The sequence below is a fragment of the Petromyzon marinus genome, chromosome 59 (assembly GCF_048934315.1).
Source record: "Petromyzon marinus isolate PM22_M1 ecotype Great Lakes invasive population chromosome 59, UKy_Petmar_22M1.pri1.0, whole genome shotgun sequence".
In the NCBI taxonomy this organism is placed as follows: Eukaryota; Metazoa; Chordata; class Hyperoartia; order Petromyzontiformes; family Petromyzontidae; genus Petromyzon; species Petromyzon marinus.
Window position 1 is genome coordinate 4,439,580 of NC_133725.1, and position 13,880 is coordinate 4,453,459.

Below are 13,880 nucleotides of genomic sequence, written 5' to 3' on the forward strand. Positions count from 1 at the left end.
GTCTGTGGATCTCTACGTAACGCTACGGGCCTCTGTGTAACTCTGTAGATTTCTAACTAATTTTTGCAACTTAAATGTCCTGTCGCTGATCTCGTGAAGCAGCTAAAAACCACCATCATCATCATCATCACCACCACGCGACACTCCGCTCATCCTCGAAGCGGTCCCTTTTGGCTTAGTCGTCGAGCGGAGACGGCTGAGCCACCGCTGCATCGCCGCGGCGCTTTCGGACTGCGCTGCTTCTGCGGCCGTCTGGAACGCTCTTCCCCCTTCCGATATTAGGAAGCCACTGGGGAGATGTGATGCACTTTTACATCGTCATCATCTCGATTGACAAACTCGTTTCTTTAGAAGTGCTTTTTTGTTGCTTAGTTTGTTCTTCCCTTGCTACCTCCGATTAGCACGGTTGGCTACGTACGGTGCGAAAGCAGTTCCACACACACACGCACACACACATGCACACACACACATACACACATACACATACACACATACACATATACACATATCCCCTGTACAGCCTTAACAGACTGTAGGGGCAAGTGCTGTTAGCGAGCACCTATGAAGGCCGGAACGGTACACGAGGGGGTGGGTGGCCAGCACCACGCCCGACCGCCTTAGTCTCCCCAGTGGCAAGGTTTACACACCGCAACCAGGTACTCATTTGAGGCTGAGTCGACATAGAGGAGGCCCAGGACCGGTTCAGATAATCGTCACTGGTGTTGGCCGTGAGCGGGAATCGAACCCGGGTCGCCAGGTTCATAGCACAGCGCGCTAACCGCTACACTACCGCTCCCCACACACACATGCACGCATGCACACACACACAAGCACGCACACGCACACGCACGCACACACACGCACGTACACACACACGCACGTATACACACACCTACACGCACAACAACAACAACAACCGCCATTCGCCACTAAGTGGCGGTGACGTCACCACGACGCTTGTGCCAGGCATTGTGCACATTGAGGCCACGTGGAGTGTCGAACGCCCGCTGGCAGGAGGTCACGGGGCAGACCCAGGTGCCACGGGTCGACTGACTGAGATGACTGGCTGATGCACCACTTGTGCCCCCTACTGTGCCAACCTGCTGTGCTTTAGCCACCCGGCGCTCCGCTCGTTGTTGTGAGCGTCGCTCCTCCGCCCTCCGTTGTTGTTGGAGGGCGACTGCCTCCAACTGCCTAGTAGCGTCCTTCACGAGCCTCCTCCACAGAGGCCGATCTTGACACCGCTGGTACCAGTCATCGGCAAGTCCACTCAGCTGCACGTCCTCCTGTACCACATCACTCCATCTCTTCTCTAGCCCGTGCCGCTCCCGTCCAGCCCCCTCGATCCGGCCGAACAAAAGCTGTTTCGGCATGCGGTGGCTGGGCATGCGGGCTACATGACCCAGCCATCGCAGCCTTGCCTGCCGGAGGAGCTCACCGATGGGACCGTGCCCAGATCTTTCCATGACCCGTGAGCTCCTCACACAATCCAGCCTGGCTAAACCCAGGATGGACCGCAGGCAGGCCAGCCCAAATATCTCCAACCGGCGAAGATGCTCCATTAGGGGGGTCCACGTTTCGCAAGCGTAGAGAAGGGAGGGAATGACCGTGGCCAAGAAGACCTGAAGCTTAGTGCAGAGCGACAGACCAGGTAGCTTCCACACAGCATTACGCAACCGATGAAAAGATATTTCCGCTCGACTGATTCGGAGTGAACCCTCTGCTGTTAAACTGGAGCCCGTCATAAGCACACTTCCCAGGTATGGGAAACTCTCCACTCTCTCCACAACTGCCCCACCACCGATTGGGAGTTGTGGGGGTGGAGTGTCCGATGGTACAAAATACCCAGGCAGGTGCTTAGTTTTGGTGGGGCTGATGGTAAGGCCCCATCTCTTAGTAGCACGCTGCCGTCTCAACAGCAGCGTCTCCAACTCCTCCTCTGAATGAGCAGCTATTACCAAATCATCAGCATACATAACGTGGTTGAGCAATAGGGAGCCATCCCTTGACCGCACCCGGGCATCGATCAGCCTCCCATTATATCTGTACCATATGCAGATTCCCCCGGTACAGCTATTGAAGGCTTCGCGAACTACGTGGTCAAAATGATGTTAAATAATGTGGGAGCCAGAGGACATCCCTGTCGCACCCCAAGGTGTACAGGGAATGGCTCTGACTCCCAGCCACGTAGTTTTACCCGGGCCCGCTCACCATCATGAAGGTCCTTAATGATCGTGAGCAGAGGGTCAGGTACTCCAAAAGCACGAAGAACAACCCAGAGCCCAGGCCTACTGATGGTATCATAGGCCTTGACCAGGCCAATAAAGCAGAGATGTAGGTCTTGCTGGAATTCCCTACACCTCTGCTGTAGCAGACGGACAGAAAATATGGCATCCGTGCAGGACCGCCCTTTCCTGAAACCGCATTGGGGCTCCGCAAGCCTCTCCTCAGCGTGCCTGGCAAGGCGATGTTGAATAATCCTTGCCAGGACCTTTCCCGGCACACTGAGGAGTGAGATGCCCCTGTAGTTGTTACAGTCTGTGCGGTCCCCCTTCTTAAAGAGGGGGACCACCAGGGCATCCTTCCAATCCTGCCGAACCCGTCCAGTGGTCCAGACTGTTGTTATGATGTCATATAGGGCAGTCTGAGCACAAACGCTACCCTCCCTCAGCATTTCGCTTGGGAGATCATCTCTGCCCTCTGCCTTTCCTGGTCTCAGACTCCGGATCGCCTTCAGTACTTCCTCAACAGATGGCACCTCAGCCAGCCACTCACAGGGGGTGACTTCTTCCAATATTTGAGGCAACGCAGCCTCAGCAAGGTCATCCCCACTTTGTGCCACGATGTTTTCCTGGCTGAGGGATTTCCCCTCCCCCAGGACCTCACAGAAATGCTCAGCAAATCTGCAAACCTGTTCCTGGGGGTCGGAGGTTGGATCACCGTTTTTTCCCCTAATGATGGTAATAGGTGTGGCGCTGCAGGTTACTTTTTTGATGGAGATAAATAGAGATTTGTGATCACAGGCCACTGAGGCAGACTCCATCTCCTCAGCAACCCGCGACCACCACCCATCCTTGCAGCGCCTCACGGCTCTCCAAACCTCCGAGCGAAGGCTGCGGTAAGCCTCCTCATTCTCTGACGTGGGATTCTGTAGCTGATGACAGTGGGCCTGTCGCTTTTTCTAAACCATCCTGAACACCTCCTTTGTCAGCCAGGGTCTCTGGGGAGGTCTGGACCGCGTACCCAAAGCAGCCATTGCAGCTGCATGAGTCACAGTCGTAAACCTCGCCCATTTACCCTCGACATCAGGAGGAGTGGGGGACGATGCCAACCCCAGCCGCAAGCGATGATGAAATTCTCGCTTGCAACTTTCATCGGATAACTGAGACCAGGCCACTTTAGGTTGGAATGGGGTCCTGGGTGTACACCCACCGCCGGAGTGGAAGAATGGCAGGCGCATCTTACAGATGACTAGTCGATGGTCAGAGGGCAGATCTGCTCCTCGGTAGGTCCTGGTGTCAAGGACATGGGCTCGCATCTGCTGGTCCATTACTATGTAGTCCAGCAGATGTTCTTGCTTGGACCCGGCATGCATCCATGATGTTGTGTGGATGCGCCGATGCCAGAACAGCGTGTTGGTAATTACAAGCCCATGGGCTGCACAAAAATCTAGCAGCACACACGCACACACACACACACGCGCGCACGTACACACACACATAGCTTATCTGCACGCACACACACGCACAGATTTCTCCATGATACAAAGGTCGCGATGATGGTGCGCAAAATGCCAGGTGAGAGACGTCGCACGGTTCGGCATCGCGAGATCGCGAGATTCAGGAGGTCCTCATCCAGCAGTGGATTCAGGAGGCCCTCATCCAGCAGTTGATTCAGGAGGCCCTCATCCAGCAGTGGATTCAGGAGGCCCTCATCCAGCAGTGGATTCAGGAGGCCCTCATCCAGCAGTGAGTTTACCACGGCCGACGACGACGTTGCACAACGAGGGGTCGTGATTTATCCGCGACAAAATGAAAAAAAGATATTTGGTTGAGAAGCTAAGACGGGGGGGGTTGATTTATTAATTGCATCGACGTAATCTTGCTCGCTCCCTAATCGCGCAGGGTGCTTTTGCAAAATAATTTATTTTTGTCGTCCCGGTTGGCAATTTGAGAAAAGTGGCGCAATTTGTGCGGTGTGCTAGTTGCTCTATTCGCTGTACCGCTCTAACCCCGGCTCTCATCCCCCCCCCCCACCCCCCGCCGTATCTCTCTCTCTCTCTCTCCCCGATTCTCTCTTCGTGTCTCTCTCCCCCTACCTCTTTTTCTGCCCCTCTCTTCCGTTTCTCCCGCGACCGCTCGCTCCTGACTGGCTCTCGTTACCGCTCCTGCATGACTCTCCCTGCCTTTCCCTTCGTCTCTCTCTCTCTCTCCCTCTCTCTTTTTTTGCTACGATTGGAGGAAACAAGAAGATGCTCGGTGTGGTCGGCACTTTGCTTCGTTCATCATTTCGTTTTTTTTTTTCAATGCTTTGCTTTACGTGCCCCCCCCCCGCCCGCCCCCCCCTCCTTTTACAATGAAAGATTTCACGCTCTGCTCTCCTTCTTCTTACCCCTTCCCCCTCTCTCTACCCCCTCTCTCCCTACTCTATGTCTATGTTACCCCTGTTTTCTATGTAATATTTGTATTTTTTTTATAACTACGACAAGTGCGGCATCTGCACGCAGCCCTCCTTCGCAGCCCTACGGCCTCCGACGGGTAGCTCAGATCTTGCACGCAGAGCTCTCCGTCATCTGCCACCGAGCACACGGCCTCCTCCAGCTGCCCACTCTCTTAATGTTCGACGGCTTGTGCACCAGATCTTATTTATTCACGATGTACTTACAAAAAATTCCGCAGACTACCTACTGGATCTCCTCTCTGTTTCAAAGAACAAATTTGACCTCAGGTCTTCGCTCATTTACCAGCTTCACATTCCCTATTGCCGTACAAAAACTGGACGAAGGGCCTTTGCTATTGATGCCCCCAGGGTCTGGAATGCTATTGCCAATAAACTGCAACTTGAATCACTACCTATGAGATCTTCACTCAAAACTGCTCTAGAGGAGTTGTACAACCCTAGCTGCCACTGCTATTCAGTGGCCTAAAATATGCCTCTAGATTTTCGTGTTATAATTTATTTATGTAGTTTATTGTTAAAAATTCGGTCACAGTCCCTATGACCACTGTTACATTGGATTTATGGCTTTTATTTTGGTGATTTCGAAAACATTTTTTTGTTTTGGCCATGTTTTTGTTTATTGTAGTACGGAGTTAGACTGATGGCCTTAATCTTAGTTGTCTTGTGGTTGTTGTTGTTGTTTGACTTGCATCCCACTGGGATTTTTGCACACAGCGTTGGTGTACGGTGCTATTTCAGGAATATTTTGATATTTTTTTCCTGTATTTTCTGTTTGCACAGTCACACAAAGTCACTTTAAGATGTTTTCTTGTTCATGTTTTTTGTTTGTTGCGGTTGCACCCGATTCAAGAGCCGAATGGCTCACAGGGCTATACCAAATAAATGAACTATGAACTGTGAACTATGCTCCTTGAAGGCCGGCACGGCGTGGGTCAGCCGCGCCGCACGCCGGAACTCCAGCCACACCCTGGCTCCGACCAGAGCGCGGAAGATGCTCAGGCTGCTGGCCGGACGTTTCCCCTCCAGGGCTACCTTCCTCGCCCTGTACACGGCGAGCTTGGCGTAGCCGAAGAGCACGTTGACCGGCCCCTGAAGATGTTGGGGTCCGTCGCCCTTCGGGAATCCAAAGATGAGGACCGTCGGGGAGAAGTGGAGGCTGAACCTTAGGAGGATGTTTCTCAGGACCTTGAACAGCGAGTCCAGGCTCTTGCACTCCACGTATTGGTGCGCCACCGTCTCCACTTTAACCGCAGAACCGGCACTCCGGGGACGTGTCTCTCTCTCTCCGTCTCTCTCTCTGCCTCTCCCTTTGTCTCTCTCAATGTCTCTCCCTTCGTCTCTCTCTACCTATTTGTCTACCTGCCTCTCTTCCGTCTCCCTCCCTCTCGGTGTCTTCCCGTCTCTCACTCCCTCCTTGTCCATCTCCTATCTCTTCTTGCCCCTCTCTCTGTCTCTACCGTCCACGCTGTCTGCAATCAAGCGGCGGTGGTGGTGGTGGTGGTGGTCCAACAGGGTGGGGTGGGGGCCATAGGGGGGTAACCCCCCCCCCACCCCTTTCAGTTTCTAGAAGGAAGAGACGAAGACACGAGCTAGAGATGTAGTAGTGAGATGTAAATGAGAGGGACGGATGTCGTGGTGAGATGAGAGAGATGTTGACACGAGATAGAGAGATGTAGTGGTGAGACGAGAAATGCAGAGGAGGGATGAGTGAAAGATTAGACGCAGAATTGACATTTTAATGTTAATTAGCACGCTCTTCCCCACAAGTGCAGTGGCTGGACAGGAGGCGTTCTCTAAATAATAGATGAGGTGGTGCAGTGTTAATCGGAAGAGCCGGGGCGAGGCAAAGGCGCAGCCCCTGCAAGTGCCGTCTCATCTCCAGCTCTGGAGGGGCGCCACCCATGATGACGCACGGTGGCGAAAAAAAGATCAACATCCTGTGCATACTCCACACTGCACCATAGACTCAACACTGCACCATAGACTCAACACTGCACCATGGACTCAACACTGCACCATAGACTCAACACTGCACCATAGACTCAACACTGCACCATAGACTCAACACTGCACCATAGCCTCAACACTGCACCATAGCCTCAACACTGCACCATAGACTCAACACTGCACCATAGACTCAACACTGCACCATAGCCTCAACACTGCACCATAGACTCAACACTGCACCATAGACTCACCACTGCACCATAGCCTCACCACTGCACCATAGCCTCAACGCTGCACCATAGCCTCAACGCTGCACCATAGCCTCAACGCTGCACCATAGACTCAACGCTGCACCATAGACTCAACACTGCACCATAGACTCAACACTGCACCATAGACTCAACACTGCACCATAGACTCACCACTGCACCATAGACTCACCACTGCACCATAGCCTCTACACTGCACCATAGACTCAACACTGCACCATAGACTCAACACTGCACCATAGACTCAACACTGCACCATAGACTCAACACTGCACCATAGACTCATCACTGCACCATAGCCTCAACACTGCACCATAGCCTCACCACTGCACCATAGCCTCAACACTGCACCATAGCCTCAACACTGCACCATAGACTCAACACTGCACCATAGACTCAACACTGCCCATAGAGAGAGGATAGAGGAGGAGAAGAGCGTGAACTCATTTTTTGAAATCTTTCATTTCAACAGGGAGGGGGGGGGGATGAACGGAGCAAAGTGCCGACTACACCGAGCATTTTCTTGTTTCCTCTGATCGTAACAAAAAAGAGAGAGGGGAGAGGAGGAGAGAGGGGAGAGAGAAGGAACAGCAAGAACCGGTCAGACGGGAGAGTGCCCGGACAAAAGAAGTTGGAAATTCCTGGAGCGAGACGGAGAGGATTTCCATCGCTCACGCACGTGGGAGCCTCAATGTCCACCACCCCCCCCCTCCTCCTTGATGTCACCACCATCGTCGTCATCATCATCAGCCATGGTCTATCCACTGGTGGATGAATGCCTACTACCCCCTGTCACCACCACCACCGTCATCATCAGCCATGGGGGGGGGGGGGGCGGGACGGTGGTGGGGTGGGTGGAGGTGGCTACAGACACGAGGGGAAGGGTCATGTTACATCTGGGGAACCCCCCCTCCCCCCCAAAAATGTTAACTACCTCGCCTTGTATTGTATACAGGAGGTCGTGGGTTCGATCTCGACCCTGACGCCTGCTGCTGTATATTTGGAGTTTGCGTGTCTCTCTCTCTCATCATCATCACGGTGGCTAGGAGATGTTGACTACCTCGCCTGGTATACAGGAGGTCGTGGGTTCGATCTCGACCCTGACGCCTGCTGCTGTATATTTGGAGTTTGCGTGTCTCTCTCTCTCTCATCATCATCACGGTGGCTAGGAGATGTTGACTACCTCGCCTGGTATACAGGAGGTCGTGGGTTCGATCTCGACCCTGACGCCTGCTGCTGTATATTTGGAGTTTGCGTGTCTCTCCCTCTCATCATCATCACGATGGCTAGGAGATGTTGACTACCTTGCCTGGTATACAGGAGGTCGTGGGTTCGATCCCGACCCTGACGCCTGCTGCTGCTGTATATTTGGAGTTTGCGTGTCTTTCTCTTTCCCCGTAGTTGCGTGGATTATTTCACCGGGCCCTCCGGTTTTTCCCCTGCACGTTTACAATCAACCAAAAGAAATATTTGGGCTGCTGCTATACACTTCCACGCAACGATGCTGACGATGGTGATAAGGCCACTTCGTTCGGGCAATCATTATCCGTGGCGAGGTCACGTCTGAACAAACAAACAAAAAAATGTGTACCTGGTTGCGGAATGGAGAAATGCAAAAAAAAAGATAAACGCCCATGCAGAACTCCCCCAACGCAAAGCGCTTTCAAAGCCCCGCAGGGTTTCTGGGAAGCTTCCTGCGACAGATAAACCAAAAAAAAACCCGCTGGGTTGTGTTCGCGAGGGTTCGCACCCTTCCACCAACCACCCCACCCCCCCTTCCTCCATCTGTCAAGGGGAAATGCCGTGCGGCTCAAAAAAAATGTCCTAATCGAATTCGCTCATCGGTTCACGATTGATTTGTTGCCGGTTGAGGCCACGTAACCACCTGGCCGAAATGCGAGTGGGTAAAGAGAGCCAGGCCGGGCCAGGCCAGGCCAGCCAATCAGACCCGCCGCGGTCACAAGCGTCGCAGGGACACGCCAAAGATATACGATCGCGATCAGAACATTCGTTGACGCTGGATGAAAACAATTCGGCGAGCTGTAATGCTCTCTGACCGTTCCACCGAGGCGAAGGGCGAAGTCAATTTAAACATTTTTAATTATTTTTTTTCTTCAACAGCGTGGGATCTTTCCACCAGAAGCCCACCACTCATCAAAACGCCGTCAACGTTACAATAAATATTAATGTATTTTTTTTTTAAAAGAGAACTCAACGTTGCAATCCACTCTGGCTTGGTTTTTTTTTTGTTACAGTAAAGGGAAAAAAAGTATTTGATCCCCTGCTGATTTTGTACGTTTGCCCACTGGCAAAGATATGATCAGTCTATAATTTTAATGGTAGGTTTATTTGAACAGTGAGAGACAGAATAACAACAAAAAAATCCGGAAAAACGCATGTCAAAAATGTTATGAATTGATTTGCATTTTAATGAGGGAAATAAGCACTTGACCCCTCTGCAAAACATGACTTAGTACTTGGTGGCAAAACCCTTGTTGGCAATTACAGAGGTCAGACGTTTCTTGTAGTTGGCCACCAGGTTTGCACACATCTCAGGAGGGATTTTGTCCCACTCCTCTTTGCAGATCTTCTCCAAGTCATTAAGGTTTCGAGGCTGACGTTTGGCAACTCGAACCTTCAGCTTCCTCCACAGATTTTCTATGGGATTAAGGTCTGGAGACTGGCTAGGCCACTCCAGGACCTTAATGTGCTTCTTCTTGAGCCACTCCTTTGTTGCTTTGGCCGTGTGTTTTGGGTCATTGTCATGCTGGAATACCCATCCACGACCAATTTTCAATGCCCTGGCTGAGGGAAGGAGGTTCTCACCCAAGATTTGACGGTACATGGCCCCGTCCATCGTCCCTTTGATGCGGTGAAGTTGTCCTGTCCCCTTAGCAGAAAAACACCCCCAAAGCATAATGTTTCCACCTCCATGTTTGACGGTGGGGATGGTCTCCTTGGGGTCATAGGCAGCATTCCTCCTCCTCCAAACACGGCGAGTTGAGTTGATGACAAACCTCCATTTTGGTATCATCTGACCACAACACTTTCACCCAGTTGTCCTCTGAATCATTCAGATGTTCATTGGCAAACTTCAGACGGGCATGTATATGTGCTTTCTTGAGCAGGGGGACCTTGCGGGCGCTGCAGGATTTCAGTCCTTCACGGCGTAGTGTGTTACCAATTGTTTTCTTGGTGACTATGGTCCCAGCTACCTTGAGATCATTGACAAGATCCCCCCGTGTAGTTCTGGGCTGATTCCTCACCGTTCTCATGATCATTGCAACTCCACGAGGTGAGATCTTGCATGGAGCCCCAGGCCGAGGGAGATTGACAGTTCTTTTGTGTTTCTTCCATTTGCGAATAATCGCACCAACTTTTGTCACCTTCTCACCAAGCTGCTTGGCAATGGTCTTGTAGCCCATTCCAGCCTTGTGTAGGTCTACAATATTGTCTCTGACATCCTTGGAGAGCTCTTTGGTCTTGGCCATGGTGGAGAGTTTTGGAATCTGATTGATTGATTGCTTCTGTGGACAGGTGTCTTTTATACAGGTAACAAGCTGAGATTAGGAGCACTCCCTTTAAGAGTGTGCTCCTAATCTCAGCTCGTTACCTGTATAAAAGACACCTGGGAGCCATAAATCTTTCTCATTGAGAAGGGGTCAAATACTTATTTCCCTCATTAAAATGCAAATCAATTCATAACATTTTTGACATGCGTTTTTCCGGATTTTTGTGTTGTTATTCTGTCTCTCACTGTTCAAATAAACCTACCATTAAAATTATAGACTCATCATTTCTTTGTCAGTGGGCAAACGTACAAAATCAGCAGGGGATCAAATACTTTTTTCCCCTCACTGTATCATCATCATCATCACGATTATTATTGGTGTTGTTGCTGTTTGGTAATCTCCGCACAGATGGCGACAGGATGATTGTTGGCAATTATCTTTGTTTCATCGTCCACAGAATCCGCCAAAGCCGCACAGAGCGGTCGTGAGGGATAGCGGTGCACATGGCGGAAGCCCTCATCCAGCAGTGGATAGACCACGGATGAGATTTGAAGTCCAATTATTGAATTATTTCATAGCTCTCATCCCAGAAGTGGACAGACCACGGATAAGATTTGAAGTCCAATTATTGAATTATTTTATAGCTCTCATCCCAGCAGTGGACAGACCACTGATGAGATTTTAAGCAAAAACACGTTTAAATTATTTTGAATTGTAGTGTGTATATGCGTTGTTATACATAGAGGCTCATAGAGATAGATAGAGGCTTATAGAGATACACAGAGACCCATCGAGATGCATAGAGACTCATAGAGATGCATAGACTCAGAGATACACAGCGACTCATAGAGATACACGGAGACTCAGAGATACACGGAGACTCAGAGAGCATGGCGACTCATAGAGATACATAGAGACTCATAGAGATACACGGAGACTCATAGAGATAGACGAAGACTCATAGAGATACACAGAGACCCATAGAGATACACGGAGACTCATAGAGATACACGGAGACTCATAGAGATACATAAAGGCTCACAGAGATACATAGAGACTCATAGAGATACACAGAGACTCATAGAGATACATGGAGACGTATGAAGATACATAGAGACTCATAGAGATACATAGAAACTCAAAGAGCATGGCGACTCATAGAGATACACAGAGACTCATAGAGATACACGGAGACTCATAGAGATACACAGCGACTTATAGAGATACACGGAGACTCATAGAAATACATAGACTCAGAGATACACAGAGACCCATAGAGATACACGGAGACTCCTAGAGATACATAGAGGCTCATAGAGATGCATAGACTCATAGAGATACACGGAGACTCATAGAGATGCATAGAGGCTCATAGAGATACACGGAGACTCATAGAGATACATAGACTCAGAGATACACAGAGACCCATAGAGATACACGGAGACTCATAGAGATACATAGAGACCCATAAAGAGCATGGCGACTCATAGAGATACATAGAGGCTCATAGAGATACATAGAGGCTCATAGAGATACATAGAGGCTCATAGAGATACATAGAGGCTCATAGAGATGCATAGACTCATAGAGATACACGGAGACTCATAGAGATGCATATACTCATAGAGATACACGGAGACTCATAGAGAGACACAGAGACTCATAGAGATGCAGAGACTCATAGAGATACAGAGACTCATAGAGATGCATGGAGACTCATAGAGATACATAGAGACCCATGAAGAGCATGGCGACTCAGAGATACATGAACTCATAGAGATACTTGGACTCATACAGATACACAGAGACTCATAGAGATAAACGGAAACTCATAGAGATACATGGAGACGTATGAAGATACATCGATACTCATAGAGATACATAGAGATTCATAGAGAGCATGGAGATTCATAGAGATACACGGAGACTCATAGAGATACATGGACTCATAGAGATACATGGACTCATAGAGATACTTGGACTCAGAGATGCATGGATACTCATAGAGATACTTAGCGACTCATAGATAAACATAGAGACTCATAGAGAAACAGAGACTCAGAGATACATAAAAACTCAGAGATACATAGAAACTCATAGAGATACACAGAGACTCAGAGATACATAGAAACTTATAGATATACATTGAGACTCATAGAAATAGAGACTCATGCAGACACATCGAGACTCACAGAGACACGTGGAGGCCGGGTGAAAAGTGGGCTAGGTTTTTGCCCAATCCTGGACACAGCTGCCTTCAACAACCTAATAAGCGATAAAACATCACAACATGCCAGCGATTACTGCTGGCTGACGAGAATGTTCACAAAATCCCACGGTCTCGTTCGTCACGCAGTGCTGTGTACGTTCTGTTGGCATCAATCCTCTCCGCAAACAGCAGGGGGCAGTGCACATCCACGCGTGGGGTTTGTTTGGATGATATGCGACCCACAGAGGGCGTTGCTTCGATCCCGAGACCATGATGATGCCTGCTGCTGTATATTTTGAGTCTGCGTGTCTCTCTCTCTCTCATCATCATCATCACGGTGTCTAGGAGATGTTAACTACCTCGCCTGGTGTACAGGAGGTCTTTGGTTCTATCCCGAGACCCTAATGATGCCTGCTGCTGTATATTTGGAGTCTGCGTGTCTCTCTCTCTCTCTCATCATCATCATCATCACGGTGTCTAGGAGATGTTAACTACCTCGCCTGGTGTACAGGAGGTCGTTGGTTCGATCCCGACCCTGACGCCTGCTGCTGTATATGTGGAGTTTGCGTGTCTCTCTCTCTCATCATCATCACGGTGGCTAGGAGATGTTAACTACCTCGCCTGGTGTACAGGAGGTCGTGGGTTCAATCTCAACCCTGACGCCTGCTGCTGCTGTATATTTGGAGGTTTTGTTTTTCCTGTTCTCCCCGTGATCGCGTGGATTTTCTCCAGCTTCCCCGGTTTCTCTCTCCACATTTTAGAATCAACATCGCGCGTTTTGAGTAACTGGCTGTCGTCAATGTCTACACGCCGGTAAGCCACTGCGTTGTGCGACAATTTGTGATTGTCAGGTCGCTTCTGAGAGCTTCACAGCTCAGTGGGGGGGGGGGGGGGGGCCTTACCTGCTCATAATTTTTTTGTTTTAGTTGTATTCGTTTATTGTTTTTTGTTTAGTTGTGTATTGTTTTAGTTTACAGTGAACGGAGGACAGCGAGCGGGCATCACCAACCCCCTTCGTGAGTCGTGCCGGACAGACGCGACCGGCACTTGCCCCGACAGTCTGTTGAGGCTATACAGGGGGGGGAGGGAGGGGTTATTTGATCCTTACCTGGTGAAATAAAATAGTTTAGTTTCATTATTATCGTGATTTGCTTACCTTTCCCATACTTTACACTCCTATGGTGATTGTGTTTAATATATAGCCAGACCAGCTATATGTTGTTGTTGTTGTTTGACGTGCATCCCACTGGGATGTTTGCACAC